The following is a 7,347-nucleotide window of genomic DNA, read 5'->3' as shown; positions in this document are numbered from 1 at the left end:
AGGGACACACACATACCCAGGCACTCAGAGCACTCCCTGCTCTCAGGCAGAGCAGTAGATTGAGAGGACAGAACCCCCTTCTGAACTTGAGAAAGACATCTATCTGTTCACCGGGTTTGCTTAAGTAATAGGAGACGGTTAAGTTAGGAGTTGTACGTTGCTTAGTGGTTAGGACAGAGTTGCTACACCTGTAGGATGTAGACTCAGACCACTGGTGGCCATCTTTGTCACCACTTAAAAGTGAAGGCGAGGGGGTGAGTTTTCACTGAGGGGTACAGCCCAGTGGTCGAGAGCGTGTTTAGCATGCACGTGGTCCTGAGTTCAATCCCCAGTGCCTCTGTTAGATGCGGAAAGAAAAGTGAAAACCACACAGAGAAAAAGAAGACACGTGAGGAGAAGAGAGACATTTCTAACAATACAATCTGAGACTTGGGCTCTTCATTGCACGAACCATCAAATTTCTTTGTCTTCAGATATATGTATGTATATGCATGACTGGGACACTGTGCTGTACATGAGAAACTGACACATTGTAACTGATGGTATTTCAATTAAACAATAAAATAAATAAAGTTTCTTTTTCTTTAGTTCAGTTTCAGTTGGTTTTGTCTCTAGCAGCGCAAAGGGTCCTAATATACCAGTTTATTTTATTATATGCTTTCCTATACTTATAGTTCTTTCCCTATATATTCGTGTGTTGTTCTTCATTTATTTGAACATATTTTGATGATTGTGTCTCCTCCTCCATGAACAGTAAGGTCCATGAGAGCACGAATCATGTTTTATTTTGCTAACCATCATAGCCTTACTGTTGTCCAGAACAACCAACAAGCACCTATTACATATTTGTTAAATTAATAGTGAAATAAATAAATCAATGAGCAAGCAAACACAGAGCTCCCCTCAGCGTTTGTGTTCATGTAAGAGGTGCCAAGCCTCTTACACGATAATCCAGCCAGCCCTTCGTGCATAAACAGATACGAACAACCGAGGGCCACCAGCTATTTCACAGAAACATTTCACAGAACTGGGTAAGGAAATCTATCAAAATGTAGAGCATGAAAACAAAGAGAATAACATGTTGATAAAAGAACGAAAGTGAAAGATACGGAGGCTTGTTTCAGAACATTCAAATCGTCTAATATAAATTCCAGTGAAAAAGAATAGGTAAAATATGGGTGGAAGATAATTAAATAAATACAAGAGGAAACAAAGGCTAAACTCAAGGATGGCATGAATCTTCAGCTTGGAAGTACCCAGAACCATGAATGAAAAGAGATCCGTACGTACGCATATAAGTAGCACTCAGAATACCAAAGCAAAGGGAACATCCTGTGAGGAACAATTAAAATATTCAATTTTAATATTAATTAAAGGAAGGAGGGAAGAAGTTTCAGACTGGCCTTAGAACTCTTAACTAACAACACTAGTTTTAGGAAGATAACAAAGCAATGGTTCAAAATTCTGAGGGAGACACAATTTGCAACCTAAAATTAGACACCCTTCTAAACTGTCACCAAGTGGACAGAAGACACTGGACTTCCTCACGCATGCAGAGACACACGCTGCACTGTATACATCCTCTTTGTGAAAAAGCGCTTACTGGGAAATATCTGCAGGGAATCGTGTTGGCTTGGTTACGTCATCTTGCAGAAGGTGAAGGGAACCCAAGAAAAAGAAAACAGCAAAGCTGAGACGGCAGAATTAAGCTAGGAGTGCAATGAAAATAGATCTCACAGGACAAAGAAGCCTCCGGATCCAGAAAGCAATCAACCCAAATTAAAGAGGTAAGCCAGAGGGCTCGGAGGAAAATGTCCCCAAGTAAAAAGGCAATTCCATTCAGCAGCTGAAGCTATTAAAAGTTTGAAGCCCTTAGTCACATGGGTAAATCAGGCACAAGCTTCAGTCATCAACAGGTGACAAAGACAGTCATTGGTGAGGGTGGGGGACAAAGGAAGAAAGTAGTTGTAGCTAATTGTATATGCCAAAGTTATAGTACCAGCTCTAAAACTCTGTATGATTTTACTTTACTTTTTTAATAGCTTTAAAAAAATTGGGGGGGTAATTAGGTTTATTTATTTATTTGTCTATTTATTTATTTTGAAGCACAGTCAGTTACAATGTGTCCATTTCTGGTGCACAGCACAATGTCCCAGCCATGCATATACATACGTATATTCATTTTCATATTCTTTTTCATTAAAGGTTGTTGCAAGATATTGAATACAGTTCCCTGTGTTATACAGAAGAAACTTTTTTCAAAGTCTATTTTTATATATAGTGGCTAACATTTGTGAATCTCAAACTCTCAAATTTATCCCTTCCAACCTCCTTTCCCCGTTAACCATAAGATTGTTTACTATGTCTGTGAATCTGTTTCTGTTTTGTAGATGAGTTCACAGTGTCTTTTTTATTTCTTTATTTTTTTAGATTCCACATATGAGTGATGTCATATGGTATTTTTCTTTCTCTTTCTGGCTTACTTCACTTAGAATGACAATCTTCAGGTCCATCCATGTTGCTGCAAATGGCATTATTTTATTCTTTCTTATGGCTGAATAGTATTCCATTGTATAAATATACCACAACTTCTTTATCCAGTCATCTGTCGATGGACATTTAAGTTGCTTCCACGTCTTGGCTATCGTAAATAGCGCTGCTATGAACATTGGGATGCAGGTATCTTTTCAAATTAGGGTTCCTTCTGGATATATGCCCAGGAGTGAGATTGCTGGATCATATGGTAAGTCTATTTTTAGTCTTCTGAGGAATCTCCACACTGTTTTCCACAGTGGCTGCACCAAATTTCATTCCCACCAACAGTGTAGGAGGGTTCCCTTTTCTCCACATCCGTTCCAGTATTTATCGTTCGTGGACTTTCGAATGATGGCCATTCTGGCTGGTGTGAGGTGATAACCTCATTGCAGTTTTGATTTGCATTTCTCTGATAAAATTGGAAGCTCCTAGACCTTAATGCTTAGATCCACATAGGTCACTTGCCTTGTCTTCTGTTGGGTAAGGAGTCCCAGGGCAGACCAGATTCCAGGGGAAGATAAACTCTACCTGCTAATCTGTGGCATGACCAAGGAACTGTGGCCATTTTTTTTTCACCCCAAATAGGCTTACTGACGAGGTACTTTAGGAAGAATTTCCTCTCAGGTATATAACTTGGCATATTGACTTGATTGGCAAAAGTTTTGGCCACGGGGATCTGGGAGAATCACTGACCTCTTTGCCGAGCTCCAGGCTCTTGCTAGAACAATGCATTTCATTAAGAACAGATTTTGCTACTGCTATTTTATGCAGACACATTTTCACTGACTCATTTCCTGGGATAACAATCTTAGCTATTAAGAAAAAGTGACCTTTAATTTGTTCTTGGCATGGGGGATGGGGAGGTAAGTTTAAAACAGATTAAAAACGGAAGATAAAACAACACATCTCTTGTTGCTGATAAAAAGCAAAGTGTCAAAAGAAACAAAGCTGAAACCAAGCTCACTTCTAGCTTGTTACTGAAAGGAACGAAAGAAGACAGGCAGCACTGAATTTTTATAGGATCTATTTCTGCCTTGTGTTTCACTCACCTGGATGCAACACCTTATCACATTACTGCAGTGCTAGAAGCATCTTCTAAACAAGTGAACTCTGCCCGTAGCATTTATATCTTTCTGGAACAATCAAGTTGATCAGTAGTTCTCGCCATCTAAATGCTTCTCAAAAAGCAGAAGAAAACGTTTGTATCTCATTCAACAAAATGACATAAAATTAGATGCTTGGGACTATTATCAGACTTAGGCAAAAATTATGGATTCATTCATTCATTCAAAAATTTGCATTGACAAGACTCTGCTATATTACAAATGCCGCTTACTGTTTCAAAATAAGGCATAATAAAAGCAGTGTGGGAGAAGTGCCTTTAAAGAGAGGTAACTCATAAGAGGGGGTGACACTGTTAAAATTATCCCACTATCTCTGATGCAGGCTGGTGATGCCCTCAGGAGCAGTATCAGCCTAACTGTTCTCTGCTCCAGGCTGGCCAGATAAACCTCACACCATCGGTAGTAGAAATTATCTGTATGGTTGATTTGAGAATGCCAAATTTTCATTCTGAATTTTCTGTAACTGCGTTCTTCCTAATACTGTTGAGGCAAGCCACTAGCGGACCACTGGAAACACGTCAGCAGGCTTTGGTAGTTTAAGCCGCAATCAAGATTGCTCATCCAAATAGCTAGCTGAGAGCACAGCTTGACGTGAAGGAGGCAGTGCAGCCACAAGCTGATACACAAGTCTCAGGAATGATGTCATGCCACTGGAAGAAAAACCTGGGTGGAAAGCACTGCTACATTTATTTGACAAAGTGTCAAGGCTATGAGAGAAAACAATCTCCATTCTCTAAAAACCACCTGTTCCTCTTACTGAACACATATCTGCCCGTCATCAGTTGAGCCTCAGCATAAATCCACTCTGCCTCCCACAACAGTCTTGCAAAATGGCATCAGTATTCCCATTTTTCTTGTGAAGAAATTCAGGCCTTAAAGGAGGTTAAGTATCTCGCCTAATATATCACATGGCCGGTAAAGGCTGAGTCATGTTTGACCCCAGTCTTGCCTGACATCAAAGCCCCTTCTGGTTCTACTCCGTCAGCTGCCTCAGGTGGGGAGGAGGATTCCTATCCAGTGACCACAAAGGAGAGCCATCTGCATCAGACCAAGGGGTGCACAGAGGGCTTCAGAGAGACTGATGCTGTGATTCAATCTTGGAAGATCTGTAGATTTATTCATCTATATTTAAACTATTTTGTTAATTATAAGCTCCCGGGATTCAGTTCAAATCAAAGATACAAGACTAAAAGCAAAATCTCTCCTCCTTCTTCCCCCATAGTGAGGCTAGCACCTCACTTCAAAAGGAGTCATTGTTTTGAATGTCTTATGTAAATGTCCAAAAACCTCTCCGACCTACCTTTAAGGAGCATGGGGGAAGATAAAGGAATGGAAAGGAGGCAGATGGCGGGAAAAAAACTTATTTTTTGCAGTCCTCCAAAGTGCATATACATCCTCCAGTGAGATAAAATTTTTCCTGCATGTTGATAATTGAGATGAGAAGGTCTAAGTCAAAATAGTATCGTTTAAAGAAAAACCTCAAGCAGGGCAATGGAAAATGCAATCAAACCGCAATAGCTCCCTCTGCTGTCATTTTATGTAATTAAAAAAATTTTTTTTGGTTTTATTTTGTGATTATTCGGTTAGGAACCACATGAAGCCGGGTAGTACAGAAGTCAGGTGATAAAATCCTTACTACTTTATCTAAAATTGGTAGCATCGCCCCTGTGTCGTGAATAATGACGATCTTATGACTGAACATTTTTCTCTATGGTGGGGGTATTAGTGTAACTCAAAGAAGGGGTCACGTTTCTGAAAAGTGATACATATGCTTCAATAACAAGGAAACATCAATCTCTAAAAATTAGACTAATTTTTTAAAATAAAACCTTCAGAGATTCACTTGTCTAGGCAATGCTGTTCATTGAAAGCTGAAAAGCCCACGTCTTTGAGAAGGACGTGGACGATGTATCGGTAAACGCAGAGAAGGAAACAAACGCCAGGCCAGGCGAGGAGAGGAGCCCTTCCAGGGAGGAGCAGGGCTGAGACAAGAGGGAGGGAGGACCCTGGAGGCGTCGAGATGCCCCGACTGCACATTCTCACTTAATTCTCCAAACAAGTCTGAGCCAGGGTATTCCTCATCTTACAAACAAGAAAACCGAGGCGTTGAATTGTCTGGTCAGTGAACAACTGAGTAATAGGTCAGGGCACAGATTGAGAAGCCTTTGGCTTTGAAGCGAGACTAGAAAATCTGGGCTTTGAAGTCCTCGTTCCATCACTAGCTGGGACCCTGGGAAAGCCACAGCCTTCCAGTCTGTTTCTCCATCTACAAACTGAAAGGCGTGATTAGATGGCCTCCCAAGTCCTTGCCAGCACTCAGCAACCTCTGGGTCAGTCACACTGTAGTCCCCCACTTTATCTGACCCAGAGAAAATTCTGTTTAAATGAGAATCAAAGGCAATTTGGGGGGAAAAAATGGAGTGGAAAAGGAAGGGAGGAACAGACAGAAGGAAGGAGGGAGGGAAGCGGGAAGATTTCACAAGAGCAGCCAAAGAACACTCCTGGGGGAGGGCATAGCTCGGTGGTAGAGCGTGTGCTGAATGCGCACAAGGTCCTGGGTTCAACCCCCAGTGCCTCCATCAAAAAACAAAGAACACTACAGGAGAAATGGAGCTACCATCAGGCAGTCGACTTGCCCCCTTGGTTAGAAAAATGGAAGTCACGTGGCTTTTTGTCAAACAATAATTAGCACCAACTTTCTCCTTACGCATCACCAGTTCATAGACTGCCTTCCGGTTCTCAGGCAACAAAGGCCACCCTCAGTGGCAAAGGCTCAATTCAGGCCAACCTAGGAACGGCCGGGAGGCATCAGTGACGCGTCCAACCAGTAACTGTGGCGCGTTTCACGTGCCAGGCAGTGTTCATGGCAATAAAGACGAAGTTCCCTCCTTCCCGAATCCAACTTTACAAAGATGAGGCCACACACAAATACTTGTGGTAAGTTCCATGAGGAAGACAGAGTGGCAGGGGGGCTGTTTTAGATAGGGAGGCCAGGGACGTGCTCTCTGAGAAGGTTAGCTTAGCAGAGGCGTAGAAGAGAGCAAACACAGGAAAAAGGAAGTGAGGGGTGCCGAGCGGGGTTAGGACAGGCAAGGAAGGAAGACCAAGGGTAAAAGCAGACACTCCTCTGCAGATATCCTCACAAAAAATTCCGTACCATTACAAACCACAACCAATTTTGAGTGTTAAACCATTCATGTCCTTATTTCTACAGGCAATAAAGCACCAGATAAGGTGAGGACATGATACAAAGGTGAAGAAAAAAAGGTCAGTGAGGTCTAAGAGCAATGAATCAGTAGATCCCGTGTAATGAGTATGTTAGCTGAGACGCATGTTGGACTTCACGTTAGTAGGTCAAGAAGGAAAAAGATGGGTGTGTGTCTGTAGGAAAGGGAGGGGTGGTGTGAGAATGGTGGGGGGTGGCCAGGGGGCGCTGCTCAAGAGGGGGGGGTCAAGAGATCTCAGGACAGCCGTTGACACAGCCGAACGCGGACACCACCCAGTCCACCGACAGTGTCCCCATGGCAGCGGTTCCCAGAGGGCACCTGCTGTGCCACATGTATATTCACAACCGTACTAGGACCTGTCACTCTCATTCTCTCGGAGCGTACAGTCCAGTTTTCCAGCGGATTACATGACAAGTGATATCACGACAGCTTGAACAGAAGATGAAAATCCAGCTGCTATT

The 7,347-nt window shown here is 42.4% G+C and overlaps 1 non-coding gene across 1 annotated transcript; it reads left to right on the top strand.

The window, feature by feature from the left end:
• Positions 1 to 6,165: 6,165 nt before the first annotated feature.
• Positions 6,166 to 6,238, top strand: TRNAI-AAU (transfer RNA isoleucine (anticodon AAU)). Its single transcript has one exon. It is a non-coding gene; the product is annotated as a tRNA-Ile (tRNA).
• Positions 6,239 to 7,347: the final 1,109 nt, after the last annotated feature.

The sequence above is a fragment of the Camelus dromedarius genome, chromosome 30 (assembly GCF_036321535.1).
Source record: "Camelus dromedarius isolate mCamDro1 chromosome 30, mCamDro1.pat, whole genome shotgun sequence".
Lineage (NCBI taxonomy): Eukaryota > Metazoa > Chordata > Mammalia > Artiodactyla > Camelidae > Camelus > Camelus dromedarius.
Note: the sequence above shows the minus strand (reverse complement) of the source record. Positions and strands in the feature narration are given on the sequence as shown.